Source organism: Mobula birostris, chromosome 19 (assembly GCF_030028105.1).
Source record: "Mobula birostris isolate sMobBir1 chromosome 19, sMobBir1.hap1, whole genome shotgun sequence".
NCBI classification, from domain to species: Eukaryota; Metazoa; Chordata; class Chondrichthyes; order Myliobatiformes; family Myliobatidae; genus Mobula; species Mobula birostris.
In genome coordinates this window covers 20,497,184-20,522,650 of record NC_092388.1, presented here as the reverse complement: position 1 = coordinate 20,522,650, position 25,467 = coordinate 20,497,184, and the positions used below count along the sequence as shown (strand labels likewise).

Below are 25,467 nucleotides of genomic sequence, written 5' to 3'. Positions count from 1 at the left end.
GAATATCCTAAAGCTCTTTACAGCCAATGAAAATCAGTATTTGCCAAAGGAAAGATGGCAACTAATTTGCTTACAAGAAAATACCACAAATAGCAATACAATAATGACCAGAGTTGCAACTATTCAGTGAGCAATAAACTTCGTCCAGGAAACAAGGGATTGTGGTTTATAGCAACAATAAATAGGGGGGTAATAGAGATAAGAGGGAGCAAAGGTATAGTAATCACAACTTTATTGTTTTGTACATCAATAAAGTCAGCAAATCAACATCTGCTGTATTGATATACCTTTGGCTTAGTAGATGAGAAATGTTCCTCTGAATCAACTGTCAATGATTTCTAAAGAACTGCATGCTCTATCAGAGGATTTTAAAATGTTATTACATATATAAAGAGTTGTTATCTCTGCTGTGTCAGTGAATATTTTCATCTGAATCAGTATCACGAAAACAATAACTCTGATTTGAATTGGTATTACTTTGATATCCCTGTAGAAAAGTGATGAGGGGGAATTGGTAGGGTAGGGCATTAAAGAATGCAGTAGAACAGAGGGACCTAGGAATGATGGTGCATAGTTCCCTGAAGGTGGAATCTCATGTGGATAGGGTGGTGAAGAAAGCTTTTGGTACGCTGGCCTTTATAAATCAGAGCATTGAGTATAGGAGTTGGGATGTAATGTTGAATTTGTACAAAGCATTGGTGAGGCCAAATTCGGAGTATTGTGTACAGTTCTGGTCACCAAATTATAGGAAAGATGTCAATAAAATTGAGAGAGTACAGAGGAGATTTACTAAAATATTGCCTGGGTTTCATCTCCTAAGTTACAGAGAAAGGTTGAACAAGTTAGGTCTTTATTCTTTGGAGCGTAGAAGGTTGAGGGGGGACTTGATAGAGGTGTTTAAAATTATGAGGGGGATAGATAGAGTTGACATGGATAGGCTTTGAGAGTGGGGGAGATTCAAACAAGAGGACATGAGTTGAGAGTTATAGGGCAAAAGTTTTGGGATAACATGAGGGGGAACTTCTTTACTCAGAGAGTGGAGGCTGTGTGGAACGAGCTTCCAGCAGAAGTGGTTGAGGCAGGTTCGATGTTGTCATTTAAAGTTAAATTGGATAGATATACGGACAGGAAAGGAATGGAGGGTTATGGGCTGAGTGCAGGTCGGTGGGACTAGGTGAGAGTAAGAGTTCAGCACAGACAAGAAGGGCTGAGATGGCCTATTTCCGTGCTGTAATTGTTATATGGTTATATGGGTGAAGGGTGGTGAAACCTTGAAATTCTTCACCACAGGCGGCTGTAGTTGCTAAATCATTGGGTATATTTCAAGCGGAGGTTGACAGGTTCTTATTTAGTAAGGGTGCCAAAGGTTACGAGGAGAAGGCAGCAGAGTGGGGTTGAGAGGAATAATAAAGCAGCCATGATGGAATACCAGAGCAGACTCAAAAGGCCAGTTGGCCTAATTCTGCTCCTATCTCTGATGGTCTTATGGAGCCTTGTCTTTCTCAAATATGTTGCCTACAAAAACTGTTGTAGTTGGACCAGTGCTTTTGTCACTTTCACGACTCTCCTGAGAAGCAGGGTTCTTCCTGCAATGGTTCATGGTGGAGAGCATGGAGACACCTGTGGCATCATCCAGTACCTTTCTTTATTCACCTTCAGTTAACCTTTTACAGTAGATGTGGCATGCAAACGGTGATTGGATCTCCAATCAATTTGTAGTTGTCTCAGCCAATCAAGCCCCCACTATGCTGGCCCACCTGTTTTTACCACATACAGGCCCAATGTGGCTTGTTGGTTGTTGTATTTCACTGATACAAATGTCATTCCCACAGAAGTTATCTTTGCTCCAGTAGAAGTTCTTATCTGGATATCTGCAGGCTTCATTCAGTATCTTGAAATACCATTCAAACTTATTTTGTGGAATGATTGAAACAGTCGAGCTAGTTCCAATTCCATTTTAATTAATCTGTCGTCCACTTCTGGTGTAAGCCATGTTTCTTGTCTATTGTTAGTTTTCACATTGTAAATTTTAAGTCTACACAGACCGGTATCATTGTCATCATCATCAACATTTTTTAATCAACTGCATACAGATTAGAGCTTTTTTTGAAACTGTAACTTGACCTTTTATCCTTTTCTTTTCCCCGTTTAGTCCATTTGTTTTTGTCAGCCTGGCATGCTCCTTGTATGTGTCCTACTTTGTTGCATTTTCTGCAAGCTTCTCCTTTAAATCTGTATTGACAGGTGACAAGTGAGGTTTATTGTAATTTAACTACATACACGTATATACTGTATATAGAAACAAGACAATGTTTCTTCTAACCAGGGTGTAAAGCACATAACACACGATAACTTATAGAGGTAAGGATAAAATCTACAGATGAATCACACATAAATAACAAACTGAAGTGCATTAATATTAAATATCATAACGTATAGAACAGACCAACCAGTGACACTTTGAATACGATGCAGCTGGGAGTTCAGAAGCCTATTGGCTTGTTTCTCATCCTGATTGTTCTTGTTTTATGCATCATAGTCTCCTATCAGATGGTAGAAAGCCATAGAGGATGCTGGATGGATGGGTGGAATCCTTAATAATACTAAGGGTCCTGCAAACACAGCGCTCCTGATAAATATCCTTAATGGATGTTAGGGAGATCCCTGCGATCCTCTCAGCTGTTCTCACAGTCCTTTGTAGGGACTTCAGGTCTGATGCTCGACTGCTCCCATACCAGATAGAGATGCAACTTGTCAGGATGCTCTCCATGGTGCTCCTGTGAAACACAGTTAAGATGGTAGGAGAGCCTTGCTTGCCTCAATCTTCTTAGGAATTGGAGGCAGTATTGTGCCTTCTTGTTCATGGAGGCAATATTAAGGGATCAGGTGAGGTCATCTGTGATGTGAACTCCCAGGAACTTGGTGCACTTAACTCTCTCCACTGAGGAGCCATGTATTCACAGAGGGGATGGTTTGGCTGCACATTCCTGAAGTCCACAAAGATTTCCTTTGTCTTTTCCACACTGAGGCTTAGATTGTTCTTCTCAAACCAATCCACCAGCTGTTCCACTTCCTCTCTCTACTCCGTTCTGTCATTGTTCCTAATAAGACCAACCACAAACTTGATGACACAGTTTGAGTTGGGTCCTGTGACACAGTCATGTATCAGCAGTGTGAACAGCAGCGGGCTGGGCACACAGCCCTGGTGAGCGCCAGTACTCAGTATGATGGGACTAAAGATGTTGCTGCCCACACGGACCGACTGTGGCCTTACTGTCAATAAGTCCAGTATCCAATTGCAGAGGGAGGTGTTGAGGCCCTGTGAGGATAGTTTCCTCATTGGTTTCTGGGGTATGATGGTGTTGAACACCAGAATGAAGTCTATAAACAGCAGTCTGGCATATGAGACCCCATTTTCCAGGTGGGACAGGACAGAGTGGAGGGCAGAGGCTATTGCATCATCAGTGAATTGATCTGAATGATAAGTGAACTGGAAAGGCTTTAATATGCTCCATGACCAGCCTCTCAAAGCATTTCATAATGGTTGTGGTTAATGCCACCAGACGAAGGTGTTGCCTTCTTTGACACTGGAATGATGGTTGCCACCTAGAAAACTGAAGAGACAATGAATTGTTCCAGAGAGATGTTAAATATATCTGTCGACACCTCCATCAGCTGGGCAGCACAGACTTCAGAACATGGCCTGGTGTATTATTGGGCCCCACAGCTTTGCACGGGTTGACTCAGGCCAGGGTCTTCCTCCTCTCAGCTTCAGCCAGAAGGAGTGTCTGCTACCCTGGGGGGAGGGATGCCTTCCTCGCCAGCACTTTATCCTGCGCATCAAAAATCGGGCGTAGAAGACATTCAGCCTCTCAGCTTGTGTGTGTCTGTTGGTACTGTGTTTTGCACTTTGGCCTTGGGGAAGTGCTCATGGTTGTACTCATGGGTACTCATGCATGGTTGAATGACAATTAAACCTGAAAATGAACTAGAACTAGGTTGGACTTAAATAACTAGAATTAGAAACCATGCCATCCAGGCCAATGGTAACAGGGAAGATTAACGCTAACGCCCCATGGCATATTCTCTAGCTCTACATGTGGAAACTGCTGGGCAGAATCCACAGCAGATGCCCTCAAATACGAGCAGAATTTATGATTAGCATTTATCCCCTCAATCACTAAAAGGAAGGTTTCCCAAAAGCGGACCAAACTCATTTAAATTTCCTAAAAGTATGAAGTATAAACTAAAGTATAAATTAAGGCCAGTAATTCTATCTTTAAGGAAATAGATTTTTGATCACATGTGACTTTTATATTCCCAAGTACTGAGGTAATCATGATTCAGAGAGAATATGTTACCGATAGTAATAAATGTGCACCACATGATACACTTATTATGAATGTTAATCATTTTTACAGAACTTTTACTAGTACTTGATACACATTAAGGTTCAAAGTAAATTTATCAAAGTGTGTGTGTATATATATATATATATATATATATATATATAAAAAAAGAGAGAGAAAAAAAACAAAACAATAATAAACATCAGGAACATGAGTTGTGCAGACCTTGAGAGTGAGTCCATAGCTTTTGGGAGCAGTTCACAGATGGGGCGTGAAATTAAGTGAAGTTAATCCCCCCCCCCCACCCCGCCGGTTTAAGAGACTGATGGATGAGGAGAAATACGTGTTGAACCTAGTGGCATGGCAACCAAGGCTCTTGTACCTCCTTCTTGATGGCAGTGTGAAGAGTGAGCATGGTGTGGATAGGAGAAGATAGATAGATATACTTTATTGATCCTGAGGGAAATTGGGTTTTGTTACAGCCGCACCAACCAAGAATAGCGCATAAATATAGCAATACAAAAACCACAAACCATCAAACAACAAAATGCAAACTATGCCAGATGGAAAATAAGTCCAGGACCAGTCTATTGGCTCAGGGTGTCTGACCCTCCACGGGAAGAGCTGCAAGTTCGATGGCCACAGGCAGGAACGACCTCCCATGCCGCCCAGTGTTGTATCTCGGTGGAATATGGCTGAAGTCCAACAGTAAAAAGTTCAATATCCAGTCTACAAATACGTTCCTTGATCGTAATATGACCCAGATTGCACTATCTGTTGTTAACCAGAACAGTAAGCACCCAGCTCCTTTACGCTTACCGCTCTCAGTGCACTTCCGGTCAGCCCGATCGGTCTGGAAGCCGTCCATGGAAAAGTTTTGGTCGGGTATGTCCTCGTGCAGCCCCGTTCCAGTGAAACACATAACACTGCACTCCCGAAATGTTCTCTGACGCCTGGCTAGCGCCGTGAACTTGTCCATTTTATTACCCACCGAACTCCTCTTCTCCATAAGTCTCTGTTATGTACACCATATGCGATTAAATGATTACACTTTATAGATCTTACTGGAACTATGTAATTAATAAAGATGCAATATAAAAGGAAAGTAAAAGGCGCCAAACTTATCAAAGTTCAACCCTCGTGCACCACCGTTGGAGCTCAATGAACGGGTTCTTCTTTCCACCATGAGATCTGCTCCGACCCCCTCAACCAGCCACCTGGGACCAACCACGGTGGTCGACCAGAGCGCGTCCAGCATGTCCTTCCTCTTTGGTTCTCCTCCCGAAAACCCTAGGCCACGGATGCCCGCTCGGGGTCCATTCCATCGCCCAGTTTACAGCATCGTGTCTCCTCTCTCTGTCCCCATCACGCCTTCTGCCCCAAAACCCGCAAAAACAATAGCTTTCAGACACACAAGAAAGAATAACATCTATCCCAATTGGTTAGCAAATGAATACAATTCTCGTTATCAGTAATTATAATCCAAACAAGCTGCTACAGAGAAGCACTGTCTCAGCAGTTAACAGTACAGGGAAGCCATTTTATTTTAACATAACAAAGAAGCCATTTTATTCACCTTAGCAGTAACATAAAAGAAGAAACCTCTTACACTCTCCCCCCACCAAATTTAGTCATGTCCTCATGACTTCTAAATAACTCGCCAACCATTCCTGCAGACACAAAAACCCAATCCAGGTACAAAGAGTGACATTGCCCCCCAAACAGTGGACCTTACACCCTGTTCCTCAGGCACTACATAGGCCAACCTATCTAGGAGTTTCCTAACCCTCCGAGATCTCCGTACCCTCTCACCTAAACCCTTCAGGCTTGGACACTACTGGGAATACCTCAGGTCTGCTTGCCATCTTCTCTCTCAATCTCTCACTCATGCCCCCACTGCAACTCGGAGCCCCCTGTCCTGTGCCCAGGGCCCCGCTTCTTTTCCTTCAGGGTCCTGCTGTAACCCAGGCTACCCACAGATAGCCCTCCTCACTACCCCTGACTCAGTGGGAGAAGGGCCAAAAGTCTCTTCCTCAATCAAGGGGAAGTTAGAGAAAGGCAGCATGTACCACACATCCAGCACATCATCCTTCGAATCCGTATTCTTCCCCCTTTCCTCGATTGGTACCTGCTGTTTGATTTTCTTCAGACTGAAGTACTTAGCCTGGGCTGCCTCTGCAGCCTCTTCAGCCTCCTGCAATCTGGACATCAGCTTCTTCCTGGACTCCTCCAACTCTCGCCACAGTCTCAGCAGTTCTGACTCCCACTTCGTGTCCATCTCCATCTGGGACGCAATTACACCACCAGCTTCTTCCGATCTGTTCTGGATCAATTTCTTGAGTTTTTGCTGATCCTTTCAAAGGTTGGTCATTGTTCCATCTCTCTGGATTAATTCATCAGTAAATGACCGCCGTTTTGGCTCGGAGTTCCATTTCTCCGTCTCCACTTTGACGAGTGTGGACTCCAATTCTTCAATGGCTGTCCCAAAATTGCAGCACTCAGTCTCCAGCCTGCATTTCTGACCGTTCAGTTCAGCGATGCAAATCTCTTAGCCAAACCCTCAGGATCTGCGTCCTTCTCCAGACCTGGCACTTGTCCAAAGAAAGTTTTACTTTGTGAATTCCTTGTTGCCCGGGCTCCGACATTTGCCTCACATCATAGACCCCCGAGGCAAATCCAAACCCTAGGCGATCATCCACATACGCCAAAACTCCAAACAAGTCCACATCCCCCATGGTCTTCCTCAAGCCCCGTGGGAAGGTTGCAGGGGCTCCAGATATGCCCTGTGGCATTTTTTCGGACTGGAAGAATCCTAGGGGACCTATAACAGCCGTCTTCTCCTTGTCGGCCTCACTCATTGGGATCTGGCAACATCCCCTCATCAGATCCAGCACATTAAACCACGTCGCACCACTCAAACAGACCATCGCGTCTTCGGCCGTCAGGGCTGTATTCTGCTCAATGACAGTGCACCTGTTCAGAGTCCTATAATCCACACACACGCTGCCTACGTCTTCCATGGCTGCAGGGGTCAGTCGCCGCAACCTCTCTCTCTCTCAAGGAGACGTCTTCAGCGGTCAACTCCCCTCCCTCGTGGTATTTCGGAGCGTCCACTAAGAGGGTCTCACCCTCAGATACTTCCCCCAGGCCGTACCACCATCGGCTCTCATTTAAATTTGGTACCGGCCCAATGCTGCTACACACGTCCTCACAAGCAGCTCGAAACACTGGGTGCACAGACAATGCCCCCGAACAGCTCTCACCCACCTCCTCCTGACAGGCCCCCAGAATCGAAACACTACCCGTCACACCAGGGTCCGGACACATCAGTATTAACAATTCACAACCCTCTGACACCCACACATTGTCCTCCAAGAACTCCAGTTTCACTGACCAATAACCATCGTCTGGATAATTACCGGCATTGGTACCCCAAATTTCCAGTGCCTTTAATGTTGTCAAGGGTAACTGCTTCAGAAACTGGTTGTAAAACAAACTGTACAACAACTTGACCTGCGCCCCAGTGTCGAGTATGGCTTTAGCATAGCTTCCATCTATCTGTAATGACACCTGAGGGCGTGGTCCTTCTAAGCCTTCAGGAATAGGGTCTAATATTCTAAAATGTTTCCTAATGTTGATAGTTATTGCGATGGGTGTAAAACCGAGACAGCTACACTGACACGCATGTTTTGGTCTTGTTCTATACTGGAACAGTTCTAGAAGTCAGTTTTTTCTACAATTTCTAAAACACTTAAAATTAATTTACAACCTAACAAATTAACTGTGCTTTTTGGAATAATTCCTCAAAATATCCACAGTATCTCTTCGTCTGACCAACATGTTACTGCATTTGTTTAATTGATAGCTAGGAGGGCCATTTTGTTGAAGTTGAAGGATACATCAGCTCCCATTTTGTCACAATGGTTCTCTCAAGAGATGCAATGTCTTAGTTTGGAGAAAATTAGAAGTCGAACCTTTGAAACTATGTTTGATTTTGAGAAAAGATGGGGTTCATTTGCTCGTTACTATCATTTGAGTTAATTGATAGATTTCCTCCACGGTCTAATTGTAAATTTTTGGTACATTTTTTTTCTTGCTGGCAATTTGATGTTTATCTTTAGAAACTTTTTGTATGACGCATGGCTCCAGGGTTGAACACCTAATGGGTTTTTTTTCTCACTTTTCCTTGCTTAGTAGGGTTTTTTTTCCCTCTTTTTCTGTCACCAAAATTTTTTCAATCTTTAAAACAATGTTTTTTTTCTTGAGACATTGTAAGTGTTGCCTATAATGTACTGTTGTACTCGTGTTAATTTTGGATAATAATAATAAAAAAAAGATTTGAAAAGAGTTCCCACACTGGGCCTCCACTAAGTTTCCCGACACCTCTCTGATCAGCTGAACAACTGAGGGAAGGGCTGATCCCCTTAAATGATCCCCCAGGCACTGCAAGCAATTTATCTGCCCCCCGCTAGCCAGAGAAGATACAGTACACTGAAAGCTTTTACCCAATCTCCTGACACAGGTATGGAAAGCCCCCCCTGGTGCTGCATTTTACTTCCAGTCAAACCAAACACATTTTCCCCCACTTTCGGATAACTGGCAGCTGTCACTATGGGGTAATTGAACCTGACAGTTCTGACACCATCAACAGCCCACCTATCCAAACTTCCAACCAATCCCTATCACTTCCCTTCAACTGAGCACTGCCACTCATCTAACAACTGAGAGATCTGTTCCGCCCACGTCTCAAACACCTCCGCCCCCTCCCTCCTGACAGTATGGACAGCCCCTGGCCCCGCCTCCCCCGGGGCACACAATAGGCACTGGCAATCCCACCTCCATGACATCAGTGCTAGCCCACACTGAAGCAAGGTCTGAGCCCACCATTTCATCAACTTTTTGCACTACGGTTTCAAACACACCATCAGCTTTAACCATACTCAAAAATCGAATTATCAACTCCTCCGGGGTACGACTATCCACCCCACTCATCCTGTTACTCACAGCAATCCCAGAGACACAGCAGCACTGATTTAAACAGGCCGATCACACAGCACCTTACAAAAATCCACATTCCGGACAAGTAACCCCACAATGTAGCCCCCTGGTAAGCCTTAGGCTCGCTCAGCACACTTTCGTCTAGACCGCCAAACTCCGTAATCGAGTTTGTGTGGATGTTGTGTGATGTACCCCACCACGCCAAATAACAAACAGTACACCATATGCGATTGAATGATTACACTTTATAGATATTGCTGGAACTACACAATTAATAAAGATACAATATAAAAGGAAAGTAAAAGGCGCCAAACTTATCAAAGTTCAACCACTTCGTGCACAACCATTGGAGCACAATGAACGGGGTCTTCTTTCCACCATGCGATCTCCTCCAACACCCTCGACCCGCCGCCTGGCATCAACCACGGTGGTCGACCAGAGCGCATCCAGCACGTCCTTCCTCTTCCGTTCTCCTCCCGAAAACCCTGAGCCAAGGACTCCCACTCGGGGTCCGTTCAGTCGCCCAGCTTACAGCATCGCGTCTCCTCTCTCTGTCCCCATCGCGCCTTCTGCCCCAAAGCCCAGAAAAACCATAGCTTACAGACACACAAGAAAGAATAACATCTATCCCAGTTGGATAGCAAATGAATACAATTCTCGTTATCAGTAATTATAACCCAAACAAGCTGCTATAGAGAAGCACTGTCTCAGCAGTTAACAGTAGAGAAGCCATTTTATTTTAACATAACAAAGAAGCCATTTTATTCACCACACATAAAAATTGCTGGTGAATGCAGCAGGCCAGGCAGCATCTCTAGGAAGAGGTACAGTCGATGTTTTGGGCCGAGACCCTTTGTCAGGACCTTATTCACCTTAGCAATAACATAAAAGAAGAAACCCCTTACACTTATATTGGATTGCCACTAGAGCTGTACTTATTCTCACAATATTAAGCAAGTAGAGCAGAGGATTAAGCACACCTTCTTGTGGTGCACCTGAGCTGATTCTGATTTGAAGGAGATGTTGTTACCAATCTGAACCGACTGGGATCTGCAAGTGAGGAAATCAAGGATCCAGTTGCACAAGGAGGCTTTGAGGCCAAGGTCTTGAAGCTTATTGATGAATTTTGAGGCGATAGTAGCGATAAATGCAGAGCTGTCATCAGTGAAGAATATCCTGATATTTGCATCTTCACCATCCAGATGTTCCAGGGTTGAGTGAAGACCCAATGAAATGGCATCTGCTGTGGACCAGTGGCAATGGTAGGCATATTGAAGTGGATCCAAGTGACTACTCAGGTAGGAGTTGATATGTTTCGTCACCAACCTCACTGTGGATGTAAGTACTACCGGACGATAGTTATTGAGGCATTGATCTCACTCTGGGGCATAACTTTTTGTAAAGAGGAAATCCATTAATTTTGTGGTATAAACACAAGAGATTTTGCAGCTGCTGGGATAGAGGGTAACACATGCAAAACGCTAGGGAGACTCAGCAGGTCAGGCAGCATTCGTGGAAAGGAACAAGGAGTCAACGTTTTGGGCGAGACCCTTCTTTAGGACACAAAACCATATCTTGTGGTATGTTTTTCAGGCAACAACCAACATGATTCAATTTAAGGAAACATGGATGTATGTTGCAACTAATAAACAATCAGGCACGATAGAGTTGAATGCAATTAGTTAATAATTTTAAGAAATAGGAGCAGAAATAGGCCATCAGGCCCTTTGAGTCTACTCCAATATGAAATATAAGCATACTTGATCCTTTGCATCAACTCCACTTTCCTACAATATCTCTATAAACCTTTGATTACACTAGTGTACATGTGGTAAACTATATATATATATGTACACACACACATATATATGTTGTAACCGGGTTACCTGTCTGGACATGCATGGACACGCCCCTCTGCTGACTGCTCCTGTGGCACCTCCCACAGACCCCTGAATAAAGGTGATTGTGTCACTGCTCCTCCCTCAGTCCAGGGCAGATATTCAGCATGGACGTTGGTCCATTTTACTGTTAATAAAATCCTTTCAGTATTTACTCTACTTCCAGTCTTTTGGAGTAATTGATAGTGCATCATTACAAAACTAAGCAACTTCTGCCTTGAGTACATGCCCAAACAGTTAAAGGACTTCACAGATCAACCTCCAAGAAATTTATTAATCTCAATCCAAAATAGCAAACTACTTAGTCTAAAACAATGGCCCCTTGTTCAGGTTTCTTCAATCATAAAAAAAATAATCCCTCATATATCCTGCTCATCTCTTTTAAATCCTTTAGCTGATCAGTGAGGTCATTTCTACTTGATGATGATTAGGATTCAAACACTGAGAAATATCACTGCAATGGTTTGCTCAGAGAATGACCAAAATATAGGATTAATTACCACAGAAAATCATTTTAAAATAATTTGATAATAATGCCAAAAGGTACAGTCCAAAATAATGCAGACAGATGGGTCTAAAATGTTATTTTAGTACCAAGAAGTGGACTCTTGAGCTCTTAATATACCTCATTATGATTTTGTACTTCATTGTTTACCTGCATTGAACTTTCTCTACAGCTGTTGCATTTTATTCTGCATTGTTATTGTTTTACCTTGTTCTCCCTCAATACACTGTGTAATGATTTGACCTGCATAAACAAGAAAAGAAATTCACTGTACCTCAATACCTGTTCCAATATTAATCAATTCCAACCCAGTTAAGTGCTGATATCAGTACAGAGATGAAGGTCTCTTGGACTAAATGGGTTTTATTTACTTTTTATTTAGAGATACAGAATGGTAACTGGCCTTTCTGGTCCAGTGACCAGTGCTGCCCAATTATACTGTGCTTACCATGTATTTTACCATGTATGGTCCACAGCAGATGCCATTTCATTGGGTCTTCATTCAACCCTGGAACATCTGGATGGTGAAGATGCAAATATCAGGATATTCTTCATTGATGACAGCTCTGCTATTTTGTTTTGAGTTTCCATAATATAAACCTCATTGTAGTCTGGCAAAACTGATAATTTGTTTCTGTCATGTCCTTGAGAGTTAGGTAAATCAGGGACTTTCACAACTTTTAAGAAGTGCCTACACAAGCATTTGAAATTAGAAGGTTGTTTCTATTTAAAGGAAAATCAGGGGAGTTATTTCCCCAGTCTCCTGGTCAGTATTTATTCCCATGCATTGTTATTTGGCACAAGTGGGCTAAAGGTTCAAGGATCATGTTATTTACATGCAAAATACATGCGATTTTATGCAAAAGACATACCTCCGAGATCTCTGATCATTCTCCACACAATGGCAATTGAAAGCGTGTTTCTCCAGAAGATACAACTTCTTCACCTGTATGTCGAGATAAACATAATTTTAATTCTAATGTTATCGTGCTTGCTCCCCCAAAAAGAAAGTCACGTACGACCTCCAGAAAGCGACTGTAAGTACAAAGAGGCAATTTCGGACTAAACTAGAATCACAGATGCACACTTGACAGTTAAGGCTGGGCTTGCACAATACAACTTCCTGCAAGGCAAGATCGGGTGGCTGAGTGGCAATGACACATCACATGGATGAATTCAATGTCTTTATGCACACCCTATGATACATCCACACAAGCACCCACATCTCCTGATGGCCTTATAATCTCAGGGGCCAATGTCTGGGCATCCTTCAAGTGGTCTACCCCACAAAAGATGTCTGGCCCAGCTGGCTTATCTAGCCAAGTACTAAAGATCTGTGCAGACCAATTAGCTGGAGTACTAAATTAGATTAGATTATGAGGACACACAGTCCTCTTTTATTGTCATTTAGTAATGCATGCATTAAGAAATGATACAATTTGTTCCTCCAGAATGATATCACAGAAACACAAGACAAGCCAAGACTAAAACCACATAATTATAACACATAGTTACAACAGTGCAAGCAATACCATAATTTGATAGAAGAACAGACCATGGGCACAGTAAAAAGTCTCAAAGTCTCTCGAAAGTCCCATCATCTCACGTAGACGGTTGAAAGGAGAAACTCTCCCTGCCTTGAGCTTCCAGCACCGCAAACTTGCCGATGCAGCATCCTGGAAGCACCCGACCACAGTCCAACTCTGAGTGCGTCCGAAAACTTCGAGCCTCCAACCAGCTCTCTGACACCAAGCACCGAGCACCATCTCTGCCGAGTGCTTCGACCCCGGCCCCGGCAAAAGGCAATAGGCAAAGCCGAGGATTTGGGGACTTCCCCTCCGGAGATTCTCGATCGCACAGTAGCAGCAGCAGCGAAGCAGGCATTTCAGAAGTTTCTCCAGATGTTCCTTCGTGCCTCTCAAGGCTGTCTCCATCAAATCAGGATTGTGCACGGCATCCTAGTTCACAAATACCACATCATTCAGAGCGGCCGCGCGCACTGCGTCGCGCCGCCATCTTCTCCTCCCCCTATAGCTAATGGACAGATTCAGTCTTTCACTTCTGCAGTCTGATGTTCCTAACTGTTTCAAAAAGGCATCTATTGTAGTAGTGCCCAGGAAGAACATGGTGACCTACCCCAATGACGAACATCAACTGTAATAAAGTACTTCGAAAGATTGGTTTTGGTGCAAATCAGCTCCTACCTCAGAGCTGACCTGGGTCTGCTTCAGTTTGCCTGCAGTCAAAATGATTCAACAGCAGACACATTTTTTCTGGTTTTTCAGCCTGTTCTGAACCATCTGGAGAACCAGAGTTTATATGTTCATCGACTGCTGACAAGGCTGCTGCTTGGCATTCAACATAACCCTCCCATCCAATCTCATCATCAAAATTCAAGACTTGGGTCTCTTTACTTCCCTCAAGCACTCGAAGTCCAAAGCAATTTATCATCAAAGTACATATATGTCACCATAGTCTTCCCTGAGATTCATTTTCTTGCAGGCATCCACAGTAGATACAAAGAAACACAATAGAATCAATCAATGACACACAAAGTCAAGCAAACAATGTGCAAAAGGAGACAAAAGGTGCAAATACCAAAAAAACAAATGATAATAAATAATAGGACAGATAAATAAATAAATAATTGGGGGCATGAATTGCAGAGTCTTTGAATGTGAGTCCATAGCTTGTGGAATCAATTCAGCTTTGGGAGTAAGCAAAGTTATCCACGCTGGTTCAGGAGCCTGAAAAGACAAAAAGACTATAAGACACAGGAGCAGAATTAGACCATTTGGCTCATCGAGTCTGCTCCTCCATTCAATCATGGCTGATCTTTTTTCTCCCCTCCTCAGCCCCACTCCCCGGCTTTCTGTCCGTAACCTTCTATGCCGTGTCCAATCAAGAACCTGTCCAGCTCTGCCTTAAATACACCCACAACCTGGCCTCCGCAGGTGCATGTAGTAACAAATTCCACAAGTTCACCTCTGGCTAAAGAAATTTCCCTGCATCTCTGTTCTAAATGGATTCCCCTCTATCCTAAGGCTGTGCCCTCATGTCCTAGCCTCCCCCACTATGGCAAACATCCTTTCTACATCTACCATGTCTAGGCCTTACAACATTCGAAAGATTTCAATGAGATCCTCGTCATCCTTCCAAATTCCAGTGAGTACAGACCCAGAGCTATCAAGCTTTCCTCATATGACAACCCTTTCATTCCTGGAATCATCCTTGTGAACCTCCTCTGAACACTCTCCAATTCCAGCACATCTTTTCTTAGATGAGAAGCCCAAAGCTGTTCACAATACTCAAGGTGAGACTCACCGGTGTCTTATAAAGCCTCAGCATCACAACCCTACTCCTGTATTCTGGACCTCTTGAAATGAATGCTAACATTGCATTTGCCTTCCTCACCACTGACTCTACCTGCAAGTTAATGTTTAGGGTGACCTGCACAAGGACTCCCAAGTCCCTTTGCATTTGAGACTTTTGGATTTTTGAATCCTTTTATTCCCACTTGCTGCCTCCTACCAATCAGCCAATGCTCTAACCATGCCAGTAACTCTCCAGTAATACCATGGGCTTTCAACCTGGTAAGCAGCCTTATGTGTGGCACCTTGCCAAAGGCCTTCTAAAAGTCCTAATATACAACAACTACTGCATTCTCTTTATCTATCCTAATTGAAATCTCCTCAAGGAATTCCAACAGATACATCAAGCAAGATTTTCCCTTAAGGAGACCATACTGACTTTGTCCTATCTTGTCCTGTGTCACCAAGTACTTCATAATCTCATAATTAGCAATTGACTCCAACATCTTCCCAACCACTGCGGTCAGGCTAACTGGCCTATAGTTTCCTTTCTGTTGCCTTCCTCCTTTCTGTCTGCAATTTTCCAGTCCTCTGGCACCATGCCAGAGTCCAATGATTTTTGAAAGATCATTACTAATGCCTCCACAATCTCTACCGCTACCTCTTTCAGAATCCTAGGGTGCAGTTCATTTGGCCAGGTGACTTATGTACCCTCAAGTCTTTCAGTTTGTTGATCATCTTCTCCCTTGTAATAGTACCTGCACTCACTTCCCCTCTCTCACACCTTTCAACATCTGGCACACTGCTAGTGCCTTCCACGGTGAAGACTGATGCAAAGTACTTATTTTGAGTATGGTTGAAAGGCAATAACTGTTCCTGGACCTGGTGGTGTGTGACCTGAGGCTCCTGCAGCCTCCTTCCCAATGGCAGTAGTGAGAAGGGAGCATGGCCTTGATGGTGGGGGTCCTTAATGATGGATGCTGCTTTCTTGTGGCAGCTCTCCTTGTAAGTGTGCTCAATGGTGGAGAGGGCTTTTCCTGTGAAGGTCTGGGCTGTATCCATTATCTTTTGTTGGCTTTTCCATTCATGGACATTGGTGTTTCCATACTGGACCATGATTCAACCAGTCAGGATACTCTCCACTGTGCAGCTATAGACATTTATCAAATTTTTAGATGACATACCGAACCTACACAAACTTTTAAGAAAGAAGAGACGCTACTGGATGCTCGACTTCCTCAGACCTCAGTCAGTGAGAACTCTTAACAATACCTCCCCACTGACCATCAATGCGGGGTCACCTCGAGGCCACATGGTTAGCTGCCTGCTCTGCTCTCTCACACACACACAACTGTGTAGTGAAGCACAGCTCCAGTGTGATCTTGAAATTTGCTAACACTACTTTTGTTGAATAAATCACAGGTAGTCATGATAGGTCACCTGACTGAGTGGTGCCACAAAGGCAACCTCCTGCTTAATGTCACCAAAGTCAAAGAGCTCTTTGTTGACTTCAGGACGGAGGGTGAACATGTGCCAATTGACACTGGGGAACAATGAATTGAATTGCCTTTATTAATTAAGGAGTGTATGAGGAGTGAAAATCTTTACGTTACATCTCCGTCTAAATGTGCAATGTGAAATTTATAGCCACTTATATTAAACAGTATGTGCAACAATATAACATAGAAATACAGTTATGTCAGCATGAATTAATCAGTCTGATGGCCTGTTGGAAGAAGCTGTCCTGGAGCCTGTTGGTCCTGGCTTTAAAGCTGCGGTACCATTTCTCGGATGGTAGCAGCTGGAACCGTTTGTGGTTGGGGTGACTCGGTTAGGGATGAGGTCAGCAGCTTTAAGTTCCAGGGTGTGACCATATCATCTGACTTGTCCTGCACTCAGCCCATAGATGCAGTCATAAGGAAAACACACCAGGGTCTTTACTTAGTTCAAAAGCTAAGGAGGTTCAGCTTGCTACTGAACACTCTTAACAGACTTCTGCAGATGTGCTGGTTACACCAGGGGTCTTAATGTTCTTGTGCAATTCATCATTTCAAATACACAAGCACACAAGTTTGGGTGGGACTACCACTAGAGGTCATGGGTTAAGGATGAAAGGTGGAAGATTTAGGTGGAACCTGAGGGGAAACCTCTTCTCTCAGTAGATCGTGGGAGTGTGGAACAAGCTGCCAGTGCAAGTGGTGCCCGTAAGCTCACCTTCAACGTTTGAGAGAAGTCGGATAGGTGTATAGAATAGGGGTATGGTATGAAGGGCTATGGTCCCAACGCAGGTCGATGGGAGCAGGCAGTTTAAAAGGCTTGGCACGGACCAGAAGGGTCTGTTTCTGTGCTGTACTTTTCTATGACCCTTTGACTCTAAGAAGCCGCAGAAAGTAGTGGACTCTGCATATACCATAGGCACATTTCTCACCACCAGGGGATCAAGGAGGAAAATCTATCCTTAAAGGTCCCACCATCAGGGCTATGCCGTCTTTTTGAGATACAGAAGCCTGAAATCCCACGCCACCTGTCAGTACGTTCGAATATGACCCAGGTGCGGAGAGAGAGACACTGAAGCAGGTCGATCGGTCACAGACTTTAATGCGAATGGTATTTTAGGGGAAAAGAAAATAAACACTAGGCCAAATAGGGCCATTAACTGAAACTCTCAAATGAAAAACTAGATGCCAATACCATGGCTAAAAGGAATATCTAAGTATAAAATAGTTGCTCTTGAACCTGTTGGCTGTCACAACTGCATAACAGCCACCAAGCTCAAGAGCAGCAATTTCCATTCAACCAATCATTGCTTGACCAACTGGCAAACCCTAATCATTAGAGTTTAGCAGCACTAAAATGGACTGTTGTTCTAACTGAGGTTTCTTGCAAAGTTGGACAAAATTTATGTTTAATATATGTTTTCCTTCTGAATGCTGATTATATGCTATGGGCCTATGAGGACACTAGAAGTAAGGTTTTCATTGTACTTGTGCACATAATAAGGATATGACTGCACATGACTGACTGCTGTGCTCCAGGGAAAATTGTCTTTTGAGAGATATGGTGTCTTCCACATCAGTCTTCTCTGTGTTCCTGGTTGTGTTACAAAATGCCTCTAAGGCAGATTCAACAGGCCACAAGGAACTTTGTGTAAAGTGCTGCTGATAACCTCAACTTTTCACCAAAGCTGGCATAAGGATGCTCTGTATGACTAGCAAGAGAAGACATCATTCTTCCTTATCCCATCCTGCACTCTCCATATTCTGAGAGTATTACTGCAGTGGGCAGGAGTTGGTAGGGGCAGAAGAGGCAGAAAATGGCAATAAAGAGGGGATTTCCTTGAGGACTAGAGAATCCTCTCAAGTCTAACTTTCATTAACTCCAATCACAGACAGAGCAACACTGGTACAGATCTTACCACCACATGAATTTTGCACCTGTAGTGCAGAGGCTTTATATGGCATTGGTCAGACCTCAGTTGAAGTATTATGCGCAGTTTTGGGACCCGTATCCACGATAGGATATGTTTATATTGGAGAAGGTCCAGAGGAGGTTATATAGAACATAGAATAGTACAGCACAGTACAGGCCCTTCGGCCCACAATATTGTGCCGACCCTCAAACCCTGCCTCCCATATAAGCCCCCACCTTAGATTCCTCCATATACCTGTCTAGTAGTCTCTTAAATTTCACTAGTACATCTGCCTCCACCACTGACTCAGGCAGTGCATTCCACGCACCAACCACTCTGAGTAAAAAAACCTTCCTCTAATATCCCCCTAGAACTTCCCACCCCTTACCTTAAAGCCATGTCCTCTTGTATTGAGCAGTGGTGCCCTGGGGAAGAGGCGCTGGCTATCCACTCTATCTATTCCTCTTATTATCTTGTACACCTCTATCATGTCTCCTCTCATCCTCCTTCTCTCCAAAGAGTAAAGCCCTAGCTCCCTTAATCTCTGATCATAATGCATACTCTCTAAACCAGGCAGCATCCTGGTAAATCTCCTCTGTACCCTTTCCAATGCTTCCACATCCTTCCTATAGTGAGGTGACCAGAACTGGACACAATACTCTAAGTGTGGCCTAACCAGAGTTTTATAGAGCTGCATCATTACATCGCAACTCTTAAATTCTATCCCTCGACTTATGAAAGCTAACACCCCATAAGCTTTCTTAACTACCCTATCCACCTGTGAGGCAACTTTCAGGGATCTGTGGACATGTACCCCGAGATCCCTCTGCTCCTCCACACTACCAAGTATCCTGCCACTTATTTTGTACTCTGCCTTGGAGTTTGTCCTTCCAAAGTGTACCACCTCACACTTCTCCAGGTTGAAATCCATCTGCCACTTCTCAGCCCACTTCTGCATCCTATCAATGTCTCTCTGCAATCTTTGATAATCCTCTACACTATCTACAATACCACCAACCTTTGTGTCATCTGCAAACTTGCCAAACCACCCTTCTACCCCCACATCCAGGTCATTAATAAAAATCACGAAAAGTAGAGGTCCTAGAACAGATCCTTGTGGGACACCACTAGTCACAATCCTCCAATCTGAATGTACTCCCTCCACCACCACCCTCTGCCTTCTGCAGGCAAGCCAATTCTGAATCCACCTGGCCAAACTTCCCTGGATCCCATGCCTTCTAACTTTCTGAATAAGCCTACCATGTGGAACCTTGTCAAATGCCTTACTAAAATCCATATAGATCATATCCACTGCACTACCCTCATCTATATGCCTGGTCACCTCCTCAAAGAACTCCATCAGGCTTGTTAGACACGATCTGCCCTTCACAAAGCCATGCTGACTGTCCCTGATCAGACCATGATTCTCTAAATGCCTATAGATCCTATCTCTAAGAATCTTTTCCAACAGCTTTCCCACCACAGACGTAAGGCTCACTGGTCTATAATTACCCGGACTATCCCTACTACCTTTTTTGAACAAGGGAACAACATTCGCCTCCCTCCAATCCTCCGGTACCATTCCTGTGGACGAGGACATAAAGATCCTAGCCAGAGGCTCAGCAATCTCTTCTCTCGCCACGTGGAGCAGCCTGGGGAATATTCCGTCAGGCCCCGGGGACTTATCTGTCCTAATGTATTTTAACAACTCCAACACCTCCTCTCCCTTAATATCAGCATGCTCCAGAACATCAACCTCACTCATATTGTCCTCACCATCATCAAGTTCCCTCTCATTGATGAATACCGTAGAGAAGTATTCATTGAGGACCTCGCTCACTTCCACAGCCTCCAGGCACATCTTCCCACCTTTATCTCTAATCGGTCCTACCTTCACTCCTGTCATCCTTTTTTTCTTCACATAATTGAAGAATGCCTTGGGGTTTTCCTTTACCCTACTCGCCAAGGCCTTCTCATGCCCCCTTCTTGCTCTTCTCAGCCCCTTCTTAAATTCTCCTTTCTTGCTTCCCTATATTCCTCAATAGGCCCATCTGATCCTTGCTTCCTAAACCTCATGTATGCTGCCTTCTTCCTCCTGACTAGATTTTCCACCTCACTTGTCACCCATGGTTCCTTCACCCTACCATTCTTTGTCTTCCTCACCAGGACAAATTTATCCCTTATATCCCGCAAGAGATCGCTAAACATCGACTACATGTCTATAGTACATTTCCCTGCAAAAACATCATCCCAATTCACACCTGCAAGTTCTAGCCTTATAGCCTCATAATTTGCCTTTCCCCAATTAAAAATTTTCCTGTCCTCTTTGATTCTATCCTTTTCCATGATAATTATAAAGGCCAGGGAGCGGTGGTCACTGTGTCCCAGATGCTCACCCACTGAGAGATCTGTGACCTGACCCGACCCGGTTCATTACCTAGTACTAGATCTAGTATGGCATTCCCCCTGGTCAGCCTGTCCACATACTGTGACAGGAATCCATCCTGGACACACTTAACAAACTCTGCCCCATCTAAACTCTCGGAACTAAGCAAGTGCCAATTAATATTAGGGAAGTTAAAGTCACACATGATAACAACACTGTTATTTTGCACCTATCCAAAATCTGCCTCCCAATCTGCTCCTCTGTATCTCTGCTGCTACCAGGGGGCCTATAGAATACCCCCAGTAGAGTAACTGCTCCCTTCCTGTTCCTGACTTCCACCCATATTGACTCAAAAGAGGATCCTGCTACATTACCCACCCTTTCTGTAGCTGTAATAGTATCCCTGACCAGTAATGCCACCCCTCCTCCCCTTTTTCCACCCTCTCTATCCCTTTTAAAGCACTGAAATCCAGGAATATTGAGAATCCATTCCTGCCCTGGTGCCAGCCAAGTCTCTATAATGGCCACTACATCACCTTTGTTCCTGATGCTTCTTGCATTGAGGTACACACATTTCAGCCCTTCTACCTTACTGTCTTTACACCGTTTATTCTGCTTCTCTTTACTCAAAGCCTCTCTGTATGTTAGATCTGGCTTTACTCCATGCACTTCTTTCACTGATCTATCGCTCTGGGTCCCATCCCCCTCGCAAATTAGTTTAAACCCTCCCGAACCATGCTAGCAAACCTACCCAGGTTTGTGAGAATAATCCTGGGAATGAAAGGCTTAGTGTCTGAGGAGCATTTGATGGCTCTGGGCTTGTACTGATTGGAGATTAGAGAATGAGGGTGGGTCTCTGAAACCTACAAAATATTGAAAGGCCCAGATAGAGTGGACGTGGGGTGGATGTTTCCGTTGCTGGAAGGATCTAGGACCAAAGGGCATCTCCTCAGAATAAAAGGACATCCCTTTAGAATAGAGGTGGGAAGGAATTTCTTTAGCTCACAGGCTGTGACTCTGTGGAACTCAATGGCACAGATGGCTCTGTGGTCAGGTCATTGGGTATACTTAACACAGATTGATGGGTTCTTGATTAGAAAGGACATCAAAAGTTACACAGAGAATGTAGGAGAATGGGGTTGAGAGGGAAAATAAATCAGCCATAGTCAAATAACTGAGCAGACTCGATGGGCTGAATAGTCTAATTCAGCTCCTGTGTCTTATGGTCTTCAAATTGTAAGCTACAATAGGAACACATACATATCTGCCAATGACATCATACAAGTGCCACTTAATATGAACATGATCTATCTATATGTTCTCTAATGTAAAGGTATTACCTTGGATATAAGATATGATCAGGACAAAATGTTATTCAGGCACTAAAAAATTGGTTTTGGTATTACATGAGAAAATCGTGAATGTAAACTGGAACTTCATTCAACTGTTCTGATCGCCAATAGTAATTTAAACATTATTCCCAGCACTTATACTCAGTGGCCACCTTATTAGGTGTCTCTTGTGGCCACAGAGTATGGTTGTGGTCTTCTGCTGCTGTAGCCCATCCACTTCAAGGTTCAATGTGTTGTGTATTCAGAGATGCTCTTCTGTACACCACTGTTGTCATGCTTGGATATTTGAGTTATTGTCACCTTCCTGTCAGTTTGAACCAATCTGGCTTCTCAGGGTATTTTTGTTTTTCTCACCATTCTGTGTAAACTCCAGAGACTGACATGTGTGGAAAAACCCAAGAGGTTAATAGTTTCAGTCCACCCCATCAGGCACCAACCATCTTTCCATGACCAAAGTCACCTAGTTCACAGTTCTTCCCCATTCTGCTGCTTGGTCTGAACAACTTTTCCAGTTGACCATGTCACCATGGTTTTATGCATCAAGCTGCTGCCACATAATTGGCTGATTCAATCTTTGCACTGTAAGGTGAACCTAGTAATGTGGCCACTGAGTATACGAGTGAAGCACATTTTTACAAACCCCCTAATCCAATATTATTTATTCTGTTGGGTTGATCAGTTTGGTAACTGCATGATAACTGCAATTATTTTAAACAAAAAGAAAGTTTTTATCCATAAACTGTAGTCATTTGTTTGGTCAATTTAAATAGCAGCCCAGATAGACTGAAAAGACAGGTTGTTGGAAACCAGGAGAGAGCTGATTTTGCTCGCTCTCTATGTTACTCCTCTCTCCATGGCACTGAGGCTATGAAGACAGGCCCGGCTGCTGTGCTCCATGCCCACTAATATGATGAACTGATAAGCGAGGCTTTGGGCCTAGTCTGGGCTGCTCTGGGGTTCAGACCCGAGGATTCGATTTTGGTTTGGAATGTTGTTATGCACTTCAATTGTTTGCATGGTTTGTATTGTTTTTTCTCTTGCGCATTGAGTGTTGGACTTTTATTTTTATTCTTTTTTTTGTTTAAGGTTTCAGGTACTTTCAGGTTTCTTGCTTTGTGGCTACCAGTTGAGCAAGCAAATCTCAAGATTGTATAATTTATACATTCTTTGATAATAAGTAGACTTGAATCTTGAATCTGGAGCTGTCAGAGAGAAAGGGCAAACCCCTGGACATTAATAAGGAAATTACACTAAAATCAAAACAGTCAGAAAGAATAAGGTTGAGGATCACAAATGAGCTAATGCACTGACACTTCCCTTTTTAGAGCTCAGTCTAAACCCAGATCAGATTGATAGGGTCAGTGTTTTTTTTTAAAAATAAAAACAGTGCTTTGGTGGGACTTCTATAACTTCTTATCCTTAAGGCTCTGTGGATCTGTGGCAAAAACTGCCCATAACTTAATGTTAACATTGAGTTCAAACTTATTTTTCTTTCCTCTGCACAGTTCGCCAGGAGCCACGCTATCAGTTGATTAGAACAACCCATAAGACCATAAGGTATAAGAGAAGAATTAGGCCATTTGACCCATTGAGTCTGCTCTGCCATTTCATCATGGCTGATCCAATTTTCCTCTCAGCCCCAATCTCTTGCCTCCCCCCCCCCACCCACCCTATATCTTTCATGCCCTGACCAATCAAGAATCTATCAATCTCAGCCTTGCATACACTGTACAAAAAGACTTGGCCTCCGCAGCTGCCTATGGCAAAGAATTTCACAGGTTCACCACTCTCTGGCTAAAGAAATTCCTCCTCATCTCTGTTCCAAAAGGGCACCCCTCTTTTCTGAGGCTATGTCCTCTGGTCTTCGACTCTCCCACCATAGGAAATATCCTCGCCACATCGCTCTATCAAGGCCCATCACCATTCGAAAGGTTTCAATTAGGTCATCCCTCATTCTTCTAAATTCTAGTGAATACAGGCCTAGAGCCATTAAACACTTTTCATACAAAAAGCCACTCAATTCTGGAATCATTTTCATGGACCTCCTTTGAACCCACTTCAGAGTCAGCAAGTCCTTTCTAAGAAACAGGGCCCAAAACTGCTTACAATAAGGCCTCACCAGTGCTTTATAAATTCTCAACATTACATCCTTGCTTTTATATTCTAGTCCTCTTGAAATGAATACGAACATTGCATTCGCCTTCACCACAAACTCAACCTGGAAATTTACCTTTAGTGAATCCTACACAAGCACTCCAAGTCCCTTTGCACCCGTTTTTTGTATTTTCTCTCCACTTAGAAAGTATTCAACCCTTTTATTTCTTGTACCAAAGTGCTTGCCCATATACTTCCTGACACTGTATTCCTTCTTTGCCCCTTTAGTCCCTGAGCCAGGACCAGTACCATCTGGGGGGGGGGGGGGGGGGGGGGAATAATTCTTAGTGATTGTTGGCAAGGTATACACCCCTAGTGCTAGAAAATATGTGATAGCATTGCAGCGGTGGTAGCTTCTTCAGATCATTCTTAGACCATGTGAACGACATGGCCAGTGACTTTGAAGTTGAACAATCTGCTGCAAAGTCCACTCTTGGCTGAGCTGATAACCCTGTGGACAGACTTTCTGGAACACCTCCGTCACAACAATGGAGAGCTATCCGCATTCTGGATATCATACCTTGACATGGTAGAGAACGTAGTGCTTAGGCTTCTGCGCACCTCTCGTGAGGGGGACTGGGAGTTGCACCTCCATGCTATAAGAACCATGATCCCATGGTGCTTTGCCTATGATAAGATGAATTATGCCAGGTACCTGTCCCCTTACTTTGCTCAGATGATGAACCTCCCAGAGAAGAATCCTTCTGTGTATGAGGCCTTCAAGATAGGCCAATTCTTAGTGCAGCTGTCAAGTAACAACCCCTTTGGGCAGATCCCTGTGGACCAGGCTATTGACCACGGTGAGCAAAGACACACACAGGCTCCTGGAGGCACATCACGGTTCAGCCTGAATGCTGGAGCTATCAAGCGTTACTACATAACAGCTGAGCACCGCAGTGCATTCCTGGGACAGTTAAGGGAGATGGTACAAGGCAACAAATCAGAGTTTTGTCATGCGGAGCTACAGCAGCCAAGAATCCAGAAAGATGAGGAAGCAGTTTCAGCAGTGGTTAGCCTCATACATGAATGGGTCAACCCATTTGCAGAGAAGCAGGACCTCATTAGCATCTCTATGGTAAAGACAGCCCCCAAGGACATTGCCTCC

The 25,467-nt window shown here is 43.9% G+C and overlaps 1 protein-coding gene across 1 annotated transcript in view; it reads right to left on the bottom strand.

The window, feature by feature from the left end:
• Positions 1–25,467, bottom strand: part of cpne4b (copine IVb) — a 564,934-nt gene that overhangs the window by 489,281 nt on the left and 50,186 nt on the right. Inside the window, exon 3 of the mRNA XM_072283307.1 lies at positions 12,623–12,696. The gene's annotated coding sequence lies outside the window, so the exon portion shown is untranslated. The remainder of the gene's footprint in view (positions 1–12,622; positions 12,697–25,467) is intronic.